General features: G+C 38.0%; 1 long non-coding RNA gene across 1 annotated transcript; it reads left to right on the forward strand.

The window, feature by feature from the left end:
- Positions 1-1,137: 1,137 nt before the first annotated feature.
- LOC114138403 (uncharacterized) lies at positions 1,138-12,526 on the forward strand. The gene is made up of 3 exons (XR_003594207.1): positions 1,138-1,219; positions 2,955-2,960; positions 12,517-12,526. It is a non-coding gene; the product is annotated as an uncharacterized LOC114138403 (long non-coding RNA).
- Positions 12,527-16,586: the final 4,060 nt, after the last annotated feature.

Raw genomic sequence — 16,586 nt, forward strand, 5'->3', positions numbered from 1 at the left:
AGATTTGCTTTTTTTTAAACAGTGGCAAAACTGCTGAAAAATAAATTTTTCGACTTGGTCAGTCGTGTTTTACATTCCCATTCTTAAATTGAGCTCAGGGTAAAAACCATTAAATAATACATGCCACAAGGACAGAAACAAACTTTAGAGTATAGTTTAGGTTTAAAAGTAACTTCTGTTCAGAATGTATATTCCTCTCTAAATGTGAGATGTATTGTGGAAGCCTTTTAACAAAGCAGCGCCTGCAGCCACTCTGCAGGACACACAGCCTAAGCTGTCATTATCCTGAAAGACTCCCAGTGAATCTATACATTAGAGGTTGAGGCAGTTGAAATAATTCACAGTCCAGGACAAGTCGATGCTTCCATCCCCCAAATTAGCATGGCTTTTATTTGACTGGAACATACTTTGAGGATTAAAGGTGGCACACAGCCTTACACTAAACATTAATCGAATCGAGGGCTTTCAAATCTGGCATTTTAACTTGAGAAAAACGTAATACTTTCCTGTCGAGTGAATGAATGGAGGAGGCATTTAGTGACAAAAAGGTGGCCTTCTCCCTCCTGCCATGTGATTCAAAGGCAGCGGGGAGACTGTAAGTTTAGAAAACTCTGAATTGCTACATCCAAAAGCCCAGAGTACTCATCTTCACCTCATCTTTGAAATTGTATTAACAATGACATTTTTGTTTAAATTTTTACACTCTACAGCAACAGACTTTGTTTTTATTGAGAATTTTTGTTGCATTAACAAAGTCAGAAGAAAACAGCTCAGAATTGTAAAACAGAAGGTAAATGACAATTTACCTTTAAATGTAATTACAAACAAAGTTGTGAAAAATTTGACCTGTTCTTTACAAAACAGCTCAAGCTCAGTCAGATTGTTTGGTGATTGTCTGTATGCATTGATTTTTAAGAGTTTTCTCAGATTTTCAATTTGATTTAGGCTTGAACTTTAACTGGACCATTCTGAAAATGAATCTGCTTTGATCTATACCATTTCGGTCCAGCCCTGGCTATATGTTTAGGGCTCCACCAAACTCTTAAAACCCATGTATTCTGTAACCTGTAGGGTTTTTTTTAACATGGAAAAATGTTAAACATCATGTTTTATTTTTCTTTCGCTTAACAGTTTTGCACTATTTTGTGTTGACCTGCCACGTTAAATTCCAATAAAATACACTGAAGTTGTGTTTGTAATAAGACAAAAGTGGAAAAGTGTGTGACAGCATGGGAACAAGAAGAAAAAAATGGACAAAGTTATAAGGTACAATACTGGAGGTTCGTCATTAGAATTGAAATAAGGTCAAATGATTAATTTTATTCATTTCCTGTAAATACATACTTTTTCTGTCCCTGTTTGTCCTTCCTCCATTCTCCTGACAGATGTCTTAGAGGATGTTAACATCTCCTACTTTTGCCATATAAGGTGAAAAGGATCCGCCGCTCCCCAGGACAGAGAAGACCTCATTTTTAGACAAGAATGACTGTGAACACCACTGAATGACACACTACAAAGGTTGGATGTGCTGCTGCCCTTTCTCTCTTAAATGGTACGTTGGCATTTAGCTTCACACGTGTCAGCGGAACACACACCTCTCAAGTATTTGCACCTAAAATGTGTGGAACAGTGTGTGTGCCTGAGTCGACACTGAGGATTTTTCTTTCCCACCAGCTCCCCGAAACAGGAAATAAGGAAGAGAAAGTGTGCAGGTATGAGGGAGAGAGAGAGGATGATAAGACAAAGAGCAGTAGAGCAGATTTGTATGCATGTTACATTCCCTCCAAAGACAATTTACATTTTGAGTTTGTATTATGTTAATTCTGAGTGGCCTCTCTAGATAATTCTATTACGCAGATAGCTCTCCCGTGTTGTCCAGGGCAGGGAAATCATCTCAACGTCCGAACACACACCTGCTGATTAGCGCCCCAACATGATAGAAAACAAGGGCTAAAGGCAAATGGGTGTGTAACTGAGCTGTGTTGTGTGAAATGGGATGTGTGGACACACAGGCTTGCAGAGAGAAACTTATCTAAACGACTTGTGATCCAGTGAAATGGTTTATCAGTTTCTCTTACAATACAGGATGTGCTGCCAGTGAGTGTGGCGCACGGCATTATAGCTTGCAGATAACCGTATCAGTGCTGCAATCCCACAAGCAAAGGAGTCACTGTAATTCCTTGTTATTCCAACATGATTCTCTTCTGCTTCTGCACTGTAGGATGCAGCATTAGTCAACACAGAGTTCAATATGCTTTTGCCTTTCTATCCCAGTATCTCCCTGTTTGTTTTTGTCACTTTTAACTCAGGGGCTCAAGGCAGAGGCCTTTTTTTTAGGAGTAACTGTTGCATATTGTAATTTAATTTAAGGTCTTTTTTGAACTGAACCTAAGTTTGTTTCATTTTTCCTCCGGTTTATTTGGGCAGATGTGAAACCTCATCTCAAATCTGGCATAGATTAAATATTGGAACCTCAATCTGCCTAAAAATGTTAATAGTTTACTTGGAAGTGAAATTTGAAAATTGAAAATAGAGGAAGTCTACCTTCTTGGTCTGCTGATTTAACAATAAACAATGTGTTCTCTGCAATTGCTGTAAAAATAATTATAGTATATACAGCTTTTTTAATCTTTTTTGGACAATTTATATACAAAAACACTTTTAATATTTTATATTTAAAGCTTTTCCAACAGTATGTTCACTTGTATCTTAGTTCTTAATGCAAACCTGGAATAGATTGTCTCCAAAATATATCCTTAACTGCATGGAACTCTGACAGCTTTAGTGTGCCCTACTGAAAATAGCCCAAGCCCCTCATGTTTCCCTGTGGCCTGTCAGAGGCCACTTTCTCTGGCCCCTCAATCTCTCCAAGCAAGCTGGGATCATTAATGAAGTGGCCTTCTCATGGATATTGACCAGCCTGTCAGCTGGCCTGCCACACTCACTAATAGGAGTCATTGGTCTTGGCTTAAGACCTGACAAAGAAGAGGCAGAAAAGGTGGAAAATGAGCGAGAATCTTCCTTCGCTTGAAGGTGGCTTCTGTTTTTAGCCTTAAGGCAGCAAAATTTGAGGTCAAAATTGCCAAAGACTTCTTACTGCAGAAATGAATGCTTAGTCAGAAGAGAAAACAGGAATTTCTGATACCGCACATACTTTTGGACTGTAAGCAAAGCTAAGACTGCCGTAGCAGGAGTGCAGTAAGCCAAGGAGAGCTCATTAAAAGAGATGTGATGGTAGAATGGCAATCTTTAGAGCCTGAGGGTTGTCTATGAGTTTTTGCGAGTCCGAGTAATAATTTGTGACATTTTCACATTAAATGACCATGTATAACCTGCTGATATGACAGGAGTTCACTGTAATCATTGCCACTCTGTCCACTTGTGAAAAACGGACTCAACAGTTTCAAACTTCTATTATCATTATTTGGAAATATATGCAGGAATCAATTAGGGAAAGTCTTTAGATGATGGAGCTTTAAACTGTAAATCCTGGCTTCATTCACGGTTTATTTTTTCAAGCTAACTTGTAAGAAAGTATGTTATCAATATAAACAATTTCAGTCATTTTACCCTTTCTTAATAAAGCGTTATTAGTATGACCTACATTAAAAGAGAACAAAATGATGGTCTACAAAAATAAATCCACAAAGACAACTTTAAATTTAAGATTTACATCGGCATCCTAAGAAAAGTTTTAATACCGATTTTTATATTAATACTATAAGTGATTTTGATTCGTTAGATGAGTGATTTTCAAAGTCCAGGTTCAAATTCAAATTAAAACAGATGTTTGGTGAATTCCTTGTAAATGGATCAATAAATGAATGGAGTATACTCAAAAAATCCTGTTTTTGAGTATATGAGAGAGACCTTATCACAGCACAATTATAATAATAGTTAAAACACTGATAATTTTTCAAAAAATGTATCCTAAGCCCTCTGAACATCACAACTGGTGAATAAGTTTGGTGGACCACAATCACAAGACTATTGCAGACCATATGTAATACTCATAACCTGCAGACTTAACTTTCAGTTCATAATCTTAAACTTTTAGTTTACAAAGCAATTGACTCGTGCTGCTTTTGTTAATTACAAACATACTGTATACTGGTAACTGGCAAGTAGATTCTAAGAGCTTTTGCTAAAATATTCAATGCAATATATAATTAACACACAAAAAGAACATGTTTATTGTGTAAAACATGAAAACAAATGATGAGGGGAAAAGATTAAAGGTTTCAGCTAATTGACGGCAGACAGTAGCCTTTTTCACACCATGTGGCAATGTATCTTTGCATCTGTAAAGTTTACCACAATTATCTTGATGTTGCCCTGCGACAGACTGGCGACCTGTCCAGGGTGTACCCCGCCTCTCGCCCGGAACGTAGCTGGAGATGGGCACCAGCAACCCTCCCGACCCCATTAGGGACAAGGGTGAACAGAAAATGGATGGATGGATGGATATCTTGATGTTACTATGTCTTGTTGCACTAGTCTTTTTGTTATTTTCAATTTATTATTTGTAGAAAATGTACACTTTATTTGTGGAGGTGTGAAAAACGAGAAACTTCATTAAGTTTAAGTTAAAATTTATTCTAACCAGAGAGTGCTCATTATGCTTTACTGTCAAAAATAATAGTGGCTTGCAATCAAAAACAAACACTTGTGGTCATAAATTGTAATTTCTTTTACTTGTAAGTTGTAAGCAGTTTTAATAAGAGGGACTTTTTCATAATTTCTGTTTACATACTATACCTTTGGTCTTATCTTGAAAACTAATTTTGCCCTTCGAACATCAAGCCTGACAGCCCATCCATCCATCCATCCATTTTCTGTTCACCCTTGTCCCTAAAGGGGTCGGGAGGGTTGCTGGTGCCTATCTCCAGCTACGTTCCGGGCGAGAGGCGGGGTACACCCCGGACAGGTCGCCAGTCTGTCGCAGGGCAGCCTGACAGCCCCTTATCTAGAATTTTGGATGTGTTGCAACAGAAAGGACATAACTGCACAAAGCGAGTTTTGCATAAACTGCATTTTTGCAGGTGTGAGCATAGCGCAGCTACTTAGATGTAATTGCAGAGAAATTGTGAAAAATGTAAGAATGACTCGTCTGAGGTGTTAAGGATGCTCCGGCTGCTTTAATTGTGAATTTCAGTTAATCTGCATTCTTGGCTCTGCCGTCTCTAATCTTCTTGTTAACAATACTCCACAGATTCTCTGCTGTCAGGCCAGTTTGATGGCCAATCAGACCCAGTGATACCAGATCCATTAAATCAAGTATTGGTACTTTTGGAAGTGTGGGCAGGTGCCAAGTCCTGCAATCAGCATCTTCATAAAACTTGTCAGCAGAAGGAAATATGAGGCCCTATAAATTCCCTGGTGGATGGCTGATCTTACCTCAGACTTGATAAAAGACAGTAGATCATCACCAGCAGATGACATGGCAAGTGAAAGTTTCATGCTGAACCTCAAATAACTTGGATTATGTTTCTCCACCTTACCTTCTGACTCTGGTAACAGAATAGCTAGCTATAGCTAGCTTTAGATACAACTTTGTGTGGTGGCTCTTGAATAACTGCAGTCCACCCAGATCTCTCAAGCTCACATTTATCTCTGTAGCTTTTGTGTCTGCTACACCACACACCTTTCTTTCAATAAACCATTGATAAGTATGCTGGTTTGCAGCACTTTGTAAACTCGCAGCTTCTGTAACGTGGAGGTTTTGTTGTCATTTGCCCTTGTGAATGGTGTTCATGAATATCTGCTGAATAGCAGTTCTCACAATAACTGTGAAGGCCATATTATGAGATATGTGTTGAAAAATATTTTTACGTCTAATTCCAGTGATTCAAAGACCTGCATTTGGGTAACTTTTAGTGGTAAGCAACAGCCATCAAAATTAACAGACATAAACACATGAATTGTGTCACTCTGAATGCACAGAGTTGTTTTAAAATGATTACATTTAGATGTTGTGGCATTAAAAAATAAGTCATTGAAAAAATATGTTAAATGTTTCAGTTAGTCAACTATAGTCATAAATATAGATTTCAGGGGAAAATCCTTTCAAAATAAAGAAAACTTCTTGGAAGACAAGGGTTTGGCAGCAAGTAGGAATGGCGATGAAAAGTTACGTTTCTTTGGCCGTATTTTGTTTTCCGTTTTTCATGTCTTCTGTGCAAGACTAGATCAGTGTGTGTGGGATTGGGCGGGGGTGTGTGTGTGAGGGCGTGCAGGGGTGTGTGTGTGTGTATGCGTGTCTTGGGGAAAGGGGGAAGGGACAGGCTGATGAACTTCACTTTCTATTAGGAACAGACAGGGCCTCGATGGCTCGGTCGCCAATCAATAGGCTGAAGGACAAGGGTGTCAGAAAAATGAGTAGGCCTTCCCTCTGCCTGGCTGGGAAAGGATGGAAAAATGTGAGAAATGGAGAGAGACCTCGAGACTGAGATAAATTTAGAAAAGAGCAGCAGAAAATGGGTAGCATATGTGAATGTGTGATTTACATATTATTTTAGTTACAAACGGCCTCAGTGTCTTCCAGTATAGCAGGTTAGCCACCTTAGCTGACGGTTTTACCTATTGGCAGTTTTCTTTTTCATCTCTTTCTGTCACAAATCCCCAGTGGTGTCATGATGGGTTTTAGAGTTGGACCAAAATGCAGACAGGAATTTGAGAGGACAGTGGTGGGGAGGAATTGATGAAAAGGTTTTCTATAAACTTATAGAAAACACAAAAAAAATGACACAGGACCAGGGTGAGCGCAACAGTAGCTAAAAGCTAATGATTGATAAAAACACACAAGAGTCCAAACCAAAAACTCAAGAAAGAATTAAGAAATTCATCACAAAGGAATTAACTAATATGAAGGTGACTTAACTCCAGTATTATCTAAATTCAAACACAAGTGAGAATAAAAACACTAAATAGCCTAAAAAGCAATTTTAGGGTCAATTACTCTCTATAGATCACTTCTGTCTGAATTAAAAAAAAGAAACAAAGAAAAAAATATCCAGGATGTTGATACAACATTTCCTTTGACTAGCTATAGAGTAACTAAAAATATCAAAATATTCTGAATGGCGAACAGAACATTTCATAAGAAACCATGTCTGTATAAAAAAATTAATCAAATCCTAAGAAGAACCGGTATTTGTTTATATCAGTCTTTTCATGGTGAACAGCTGTCAGAAAGCTGGAACAAAGGTCTGCACTGAGCCCAAACAATTGTTTCCTTTAAGCAAACTTTACAGATGTCTTCGTACAGAAATCTAAAATACTGTATACATAAAATGCAAAATAAACACATTCTCATATTTTTATTTATTTATTTATTTATTTTACCTAAAATCCACCAGCAAAGCAAATCTTGACATCATTTTTTTGCTTGTGGTATGACACAGACATGAGTGCACATCAGCACGTGAATGTAACTCAACAGCCTTTCCTCCGGCCTTGTCCTCCTGACTAAAAGCCTTTTTGACATGAATTAGCATGTCGTCCTTAAAATGTAGACGGGTCCAATTTTCCTCTGAAAGGTCTGTCTGTAATGGGTACTCCGTCACAAATTTTAGACCGCTCTAACCTTACAAAAAAACCCATGTATGTGTACTATGTTTTTTTTTTCTTTTCTTTCACTGCACCTACCTCTTTTGCCTTTCCCCACTCCTTCTTTTGCTTTGCTATTTGAGCTTAAAAAAACAGAGGAACAAAAAAAAAACATGTCATATCAGGGTTTATAAAAAAAACACACAACAAAGATTTCATTTCCATAATGCATTCTAATGGCTGGGCGATGTGTTTCAGCAGGTGAGACCGGAGGCCAAAGGCTTCTCAGACAAACACAACAATAAACCTGTCAAGCACCATTATGCCGTAGATATTACAGGTTGTTAGGGAATGGAAATGATGATAATTAACTAATTCAGCTATAATCTCATTTGTTTGGCCTGACCTCTTGCTAATACAACTTTGACCCGGATGCCTGAACATTTCAGACAGCATAAATGAGAGCACCAGCATGCTAATTTGGTGTGGATATATATTGGGTTGTTGTGCTGTTCTGCAATGAATACAGGTTTTAAAGTTAACAAGTTTGTTATTTGGCTGTAAACTGTGTGATGCTAATGTCCTCTCTGTGTGACAGCAGGGGGAAAAAAATTTACAGAAACAAGTCACAGCTTTTAGTTCAGAGTTTAAACTAACAAGTGCATTACAAATGGAAATGTTTTTCTACATACCGTCTTTAACCACATGAGTAAAAATAATAGAATTTAACATATTATTCTAGGTTAAGACATAATCTTGTGATTTACGTCCTTCTTCTGAATTGAGGTAACATTTATATTTTCTGTCATCCAAGTAAAAATCCAGATTTGATTAACTGAAAGTTGAATACTGTTGGAATTGTAGAGGAACACAAGCTGGGAGGAATGCCTTTTACCATCACAAAAGTAAACATGTGGAGTTTTCCAAACTCTACTAGGCTGCTAAGTAGAAAAAATTGTTTTGGTCACATGAAGCTGTGACTACATTTACAGATCTTGATGCTCAATTCCGTTTTTGGCCAAAATCTGATTTTTTTTTTTTTTTTCTGGCGTGGTCGTTCATTCTACAAAGTAAATGCGACTGCAACACGACTTCTGCGTAAACAGTTAACAACCCGCATGAGTTGTTGCGGTAGACATCACATGTCTGCTTAATGTTTTCAGAGGTAATAATGGATACTGATCGATTATTACTGTTGATATTAAAATTAATAGTCAAATATCTGTGTCTCTGAATCATTTCAATTGAATAGAAGAAAACCACGTGACCATAGTGACCATCAAACCTTTTACACGTGATCCTGCATTTGTCCTGCACTGAATTACCAGGCATAGAAAACAGATATCTGGTCGAATGGCTACATGTCCATAATACTCCTACATGTAAACATACAAGTACGCTTAATGTTATTCTGTTGCATGAACTAAATGTAGACACACCAGCTATCGCTTCCACTCTAATTGCTACCATACTGGGGAGAATAAGCACGCTCACACTCGCTGGGAATGTTTCACAAATGAGAACCTTCCTTGCAAATAAGTCCAAAGTGTAATCTGCTGTTGACCAGGCACATTCCTTCAACGCGGGTAAGCAGCACATGGTGCTCAAGTCTCCTCTCTAATAAATGCTCCATAGGCACTGGGCTCTCAGCCAGAACCTCGGCAGGGGTTTGCTGAAGGGTGAATCATGGGTATATGTACGCCTTCATGTGTGCGTGTGCGCGTGGGGGTGTGCGTGCGTGTGTGTGGTTGGTTGGTTGGTTTGAGGGCTCCTGTGTGGCCTTTCATCCCATGCCAGCCCTGGCCTGGTGTGAGTAAGTAAGGGTTGAACTTCAGGATTTATTGGTTCCTCTGGTTCCGTGCTTCATATACTTTGGCCCAGGAATGTTGGAATGGAAGCAGTAGTTTACTTTCCCCTCTGAACCGCTACCGGATGTGGTTCCATAGTCCTCCCTACTTGGTCATTTTGTTTAGAATCTCTCGAATGGGAACACTAAAATGCAACATGAATACACAGTGTGAAGCAAAGGCTTGCTTTGCTTCACAGTTTATACCATAATTCATGTTTTAACCTGAATGTCCCACTTTTGCATCAAAACCGGGTGGTGACTTTGCCAAGCTGATATAAAAATGTTAATAGTGTGTCAATGAACATGTGAACATCTATTTACTTATTATACTCCTACTTCCTTTACAGCTCTCCACACCTGTCATTCTTTAGGAATCAGCACACCTGATGCTCAATCAGCAATCACCCATCCAGGCACTCAAACTCACCTGCTCTTTGTTTTTTCTACTGTCTAATACCTGACTTCCTGTCATATATTAGCCTTATGTCTGCCAGTATTTGATTTATCTTTTGGCAGCAATGAAACAAATCTGAACAATCCATAGAAGGTTGAAGAATCTGACTTTTGTTGTTTATATTTTATGAAACTATTGACTAATACCTAATTTATTTTAAATTATGGCTGAGTAGTAAATCTAACATCCTGTGTGTTTGGGGCAGCTTTTTTGCTCAGTGTTATTGAGTATACTATATTTTACTCATCACACATTGGAGAAATTTGATCAACTGCTGCATCTTGTTCGTTATTATGAATGTTCCATGAAAATGTGGTTAGCTTAATTTTTTTGTCAGCCTACTCACCAATTCTTTTTCACATTTTTCACAAAACAAGGGTAACTCATCTAAAACAAAGTCCTGGCAAATTAACTCTTAGTTGTCAATTTTGACAAAAAAGCTACACATTAAAAAGAAGAAAAGAAAACAAATGTGGTTCAATCCCAACTTTGTTCATTGGTCAATAATCCAAGGGTGGAAAGTTATCTGAGAAATGTAATTTTGCGGCATAACTTTTTTTCACATATTATGTGTGACAGATTTCACTTCTTTGACAGCAAAGTAAGAAATGAATTTGCATCATAAATAACATTTAAAATATTCTGTGTCACACTTTACATGAAATCCTTGTCGTATTTGTCATTTTTTGATCTGGGTCTGAGTTCAGCAGGCATGTTTACTGTCTGACTCATCTGAACCCATTGTCATGAGAACCAACCTCATTTACTTCCTCAGCCTTACTTTTCTATTTTTGTTTTAGCTCTTCCACTCACCTCAGTTCTCCCCTCCTCCCCTCAATGTCTTCATCCTTTTCTATTTTGGAGGCCAATCAGAGCAGCCTTCTGCTTCGTCCTGCAGCCCTAAAAACAGTGGTGGACTATAAAAGAGCATCCAATAGTCGACCTCTCAATGTGACACACATGCTTCTATTTCCACTTGCTGTAGCCCTCTAACCCGTCTCACTCCCACCTTTTTTGCGATGTAATATGAACGCACTTAAACCTAATAGTTGACTTCAAAGTAATTATTCTGGTTTTGTCATTTAGTGGTTTTGTACAACAAAGATTGCTCCAACTCTGTCGATTTTCTTCTCTGACCAATGGGTGATGTCTGCAGATCACTCCCACCCCATCTTACTCTCCTTCCATAACTCATTAAGCTAAAATTTTAAGGTTTTTTTTTCTGTATATTTATTTCAGGGTATTATTCATTTACACTACAATGAGTTACCTAACCCATCTTTTGGAAAACTTTACAAAATTTGTTCCACTGGGCCAAGCATAATTTTCTTTTTGTTACTCTTTAGATAATAAACTAAACCTGACTGTGTTGTTTGATGACTAGATTCAATTGGAGCGTGTGTACAATTGTACTGAATACTTTTTAATTGTAAAGTTCTTGGGATGGCGTATTGTGAATTGGCGCTATATAAATAAAACTGGATTTAAGTGAAATCTCCATTTTTGCTCTGGTATTTAAATAGTTTTAGCACACCAGACAAAATGTACACCAAGTTCTTTTTTAGGACTTAACTGACTTTATTGCTCTTATATGTTATTCTGATGCCAACCTTAATTTGCTGATTGTGTTCAGATTGTTTCAGGGTCCAGAAGTGACAACAACAACCACCCTCACACTTTTAGTTTAATATGTTCCTCAGATTACAAATAACACACTGCGCCTGTGTCGTTTCGGCTCCAGATGCCCTCATCAACTTTGCTTGTTCAGGATACAATGCTAATTTGTGCTGCTCTTTATTACTGAAATGAGATGGCTTCATCTGTATTCATAAATTTGTACACCGTAATTAGATACTTTGCTGGGCAGAGCCACTCTTGCATACACTCTTTGCTTTTGGACAGCGAAGTTCTGATCAGTTTGCTTTCCGATTAAATGTCACAACCTTTGAGTGACTCTCCCACATTCCCTAAATACAAGTCATAAACTGTGTGGCAGAGAAAGTAATCTGAAGATTCAAATTCAATCAGTCAGCTTGAATGAAGAACTGGCACTTAATTTTTTACATCACATATTGTCAAATTAATATAACTCTTAACTTTAACTGGACCATTGTAACACATGACTATTATTTCATATAAATCAGGGGATGCCTAAAGAGTCAGTATGTTGCATATTTTAGATGCTCCACTGATTTAATGTAGATAAATGAAATTACATAAATGGGTCATTACAAGGACTCTCCAAAATTTCACGACACACTGAGGAGACAATTCAGCCATAATTTCAGCTGTGCTACAGTAAAAAACACATTATAAACATACACAATGCCAGCTCTTCAGGACTGGAATTGGTCATCCATAATCTGTGCCAGTTTCCTGCTCCTTACTGCCAACAAAATTATTATATCTCACATTTTTGATGTGTCCCCTGCGGAGATTAAGACTATGAGAACGTGTCAATAAATTTAACAAAATGTAAAGCTGAAAAACGTAGAACAAGAAGTTTTTACATGGTGGCAAAAATATCTGCAAAAATGGAGGAACAGGGACATTATACAGTACAAGAAGCCGCCATCATTTAAAGTTTAGCAGCTCGTTAGCTTTTCTTGGGAAAAAAAACTCTCGATTTGAGGATCATGGCTGTTTTGGCTGGTGAAGTTCGTAGGGCATTAATAGTATTGCATTCTAGTAAAGCCTGTAATTGTGTTGATCATTTAGCCATTCAAACATGTCAATGCTCACTGATGAAGACAAACTCAAACTAACCTATCAGAAATAAATTCTTCTATAATTTAACATTTCCTGTTTTAGGTTGTAGTGTGCCCGTTTACAAACATGGAGACATTGTCTAATTCCCTAATTAGACACATGACCAGTCATGGACCACAAATGAATAGGTTGAATCACTAAACATCAGTGAAAGTATTATCTGAATTTTAATTCACAGCAATTTAGTTCAGTATAATGGAAAGTGCAAAGTAACCTGACAAATAAAAAAAAAGGCAATATGAAAGGATTTCATAACTAAAAGCACCAGGCAATCAGGTAAAATCATTACAGTTTGCAGTTTGGCAGCCATAGAGCGTCCAAAGCTTTTTGCTGTAATAGCCCCAGCTATTATGAGCATTAGTCCAATTCCCTCACGGATTCAGCCTTCCGCGATGAGATGGGTCAGAAACACAAACACACAGTCGTGCACAGAAATGCATCTCTCTGTGTCGGGTCCGACTGGTGCTGCGGTGGTGCTGGGAGTGCTCGTAGGTTGGCTATTGAGAAATGGCAAGAGGGCAAAAGGGACATGCTGGCATAATACATTTACTAATAACTGTTTATTATTGTTGGCTCCCCAGGGGAAGCACTTTATGGAAATGACTGGATATGAAGGGCAGAGGTGCGAGAAGGCCACAGGGAAAATTAGCTTTTTAGATTCCCCCACAATGTCCTTACCTGCTTTGCTCTATCTCTGCCTGTGGAACGTCACCCTGGTAGCAGGGATCACATGCATGTGCTTGTTTACGCTCATGCACAAAATACAGGTGGAACTTAAAAACAAAAACTTCTACACAAAACTGTAAAACTGTTTCATTTGCGTTTAATTTCTCTGTTTCACACTAATCCAGCATGCACATCTCCAGTTCATACTTTAAGGACAGCGTACTCTTTATAAATACTAATTAACAGAGATATGCGATGCACAACCGCACTGTCTCATACTTTGCCAAGGTGTGATCTTGCACTTATTTGCATACATTAATTAACAGCATTTCTTCTAATAACACACAACTCCAGTGACTAACACAATGCAAAGCAACACATCTCAGCAGTCAGAGTGCCGACATTCACGAGGACTTTGCATATTTTAACACCATCGTGACCCATCAGGCATCATCACAATACATAATGCAGGAGCACAGGTTATGCAAATTAAAGAGTAAATCTCATATGAAAAAAAAAACTCATTTAGTTGGAGCTTAACTTGTTTACTGTTGAAAAAGTCTCTTGTAGTAGTTTTGGGCTGAAGGGTGATCTATTGTGCTACAAAACCAAGAAAAGAAAGGATGGCAACATAGAGGATGGTGTTAGTATAATCACAAAGCAATTGGATTCCAGTCTAAAACATTTTCAGTAGGGATTTTAACATTTTGCTTAATATTTTTATTTTTTCATGGTACTCAAGTCCAAAAAGGATCTTTACAATCCAACTAATGAAGGTAAGATTATGCACCGGTTAACTGTCCAGGGATTGCCCAGTTTTCTCTCAAGAGTTAAGGTACAAATTAGATCATTCAGATTGGTACAATTTACCAATTTATATTTGGAGATTAATTAGACCAGAAACACAGTAGCAGGACAGGGCAGATAATGAGTGAAACACAGCCAATGACCAAAGGAGAACTTTGCACGACTTTCATTTTAAAAGTCTGACTCATTGAAAGGAGATGAAAGACTAATTATGCCTAAAGTAATTTTGTCTCATTAGGGTTTATTCATTTGCTCTCCTTTTTCCTATAAATCTGCCTTAACAGCCCAACATTAAAACTCCAGACCTTGTTGCAAGCTAACAGTGCTACCATCTGCAACATAAATTTTGTTACCAGATAATAAGGTTGGTCATTTTCTGACTAACCTATGAAAAAACACAAATTAAAGAATAATTTTATTGAAACACAGAAAAATCTTAACTGACTTCTTTTGTAAAAAAACTAAACATTTTAAAAAGTGCTAATGAATGGTTCTAAAACATCTGGATTCAGATAATAAAAGTAGCTGACAGAACACTGACATCATCTTATTTAGTGTTTCTTGAAATAAACCGTCCACGGCAGGAAAGTGCATAAAGACATTAATCAAGCCTGATCATTTCGAGTGTGTGTGTGTCTGTACTTTGAAATGACTCGGCTCACTGCTCTTGGTGACCTCACAGAGCAAGTACATAGAGAGCCTGTTTTCTTCTCACTTTCCAGAGGAAGCTTAAGTCCAAACCCTGCTGGTTTTGGCCTGACGATCTGTTTGTCTGCTGCGTTTGCCTCGTGGCCCTTCTGCTGCTGCTGTCCCGCGGTCGGGAAGACTCCCCATGAAGAACGAGCCAGCAATGATTGTCTGTGGATCAGGCTTAACCACATCGTGAAGAAACACCAGACACATGGCTAAACGGATCATAACTCTTTGTCTGTCTTCGTGTGTCTGGGAAAGATGGAAACAAACACAGGGATCCAGACAGTAGGAGAGACCTAACAACATTTTAACTTTTTCGCAGTTGCACTGGGTATCTCTGGATGAGTCAGACTGAAAGATGAAGCTGAAAAGTGTCCGACCATCAATCTTTGATTCTTGGATCTGCGTTTGCAACTACTTCATACAACGCAAAAGTTAAAAAGGCACACACTTATATAAGGCCAACAAAATTTTTTGATATTTGTCTAGCAATATCCAGTGATGCCTCTTCAGACTGGTTAAAATATGCTTGCCTCACTGTTCAGTTGTTTGGGTGATTACATCTCGCTTGGGGTCTTTCTGAGAGAAGAAATATATTTTTTTCTTTATTAGGTTCTAATCGTATTTAAATCAAGCCCTCAAAATTATAGATCAGATTCCACAATGTCACAGTTTATAAAAAAGATTAAGTTAAAATGGAGATGTTTGTCCAAAAAACCCAGATGTGAACAAAAAGTATAAAACTTATGTTTCTTTCTATACTTTTCTATCACCAATATAATATTGGTGATAGATCAATGCAAAGTAGCATATTATTTTGAAGCCAATGGAAAATGATACAAATTAATCTCTTTTCCAAATCTTTCTACACTGGTTCTTCTGGAAGGGGATCCTTCAGACTAGTCTCAAGTCTACTGCACCCTCTGACAAGGTTTTTTTTCCCTGCATATTAGCTCATCCATTGTTCCATCAAATCTTATCATCTTCTCTACTGAAGAAAATGGTAATGAAGATGTTATTATCATTTTTCCAAGGTAATGATGTTTTTTCTGGGTGAGGAAAAGCTGGTTGTTCACTCGTAAACTTTAGCAAACCTGTGAGGCCTTCACGGAACAGCTACTCTAGTTAAATCACACACAGGTGGGCTCTTAAGGCAATTGGTTGTACTAGTTTTATTTACAGGTATCGTAGTATAACGGGTTGAATACAGCCACGCATAAAAAACTGAGAACCATGCACCTTTTTTAGATTTGCATTTTCATTCTTTCCACCATTGTCAAACATAAAATCATTGAAATGCATATAAGCAATAGTTGAGTCTTTTGTTAGCTGCCAATTACTGCTAATAGAAAACATTAATGTTGACTTTACTGAAACCACTATTCAACCCCCTTCGTTGTTGTTCTGCATAATCTCAGATGTGTAACAATCCAACAAATCCCTTTTTTGCAAACCACACTCTAATCTGTATCTATCAAATGCGGGTGGAGGAGATGGAGCAGCAGAAACATGGAGTGTAGCTCCAGGTAAAAGCCTTAAGACATACCTTTGACATGAAAGTGAAACAGCAAGGAAAGCAGGCACACAGGCAGCCAGACTGAACTGTAATTAATGAACAAGTTTCTCATGATTAACTTATTAAGCGATACTCCTGAGTCCTCCAGCCGGCAGGTAATGGGAGAGGCCTGGGGAGTGGGAAAAAGGGATAGAGTGAGGGAAGGACAAAGGAGGGAGACACTCAACCCCATTATTTCTCCTCAGCCGCTCGTAAAAACAGCATCCCGTAAATTCATAAAATCC

The sequence above is a fragment of the Xiphophorus couchianus genome, chromosome 22 (genome assembly GCF_001444195.1).
Source record: "Xiphophorus couchianus chromosome 22, X_couchianus-1.0, whole genome shotgun sequence".
NCBI lineage: Eukaryota > Metazoa > Chordata > Actinopteri > Cyprinodontiformes > Poeciliidae > Xiphophorus > Xiphophorus couchianus.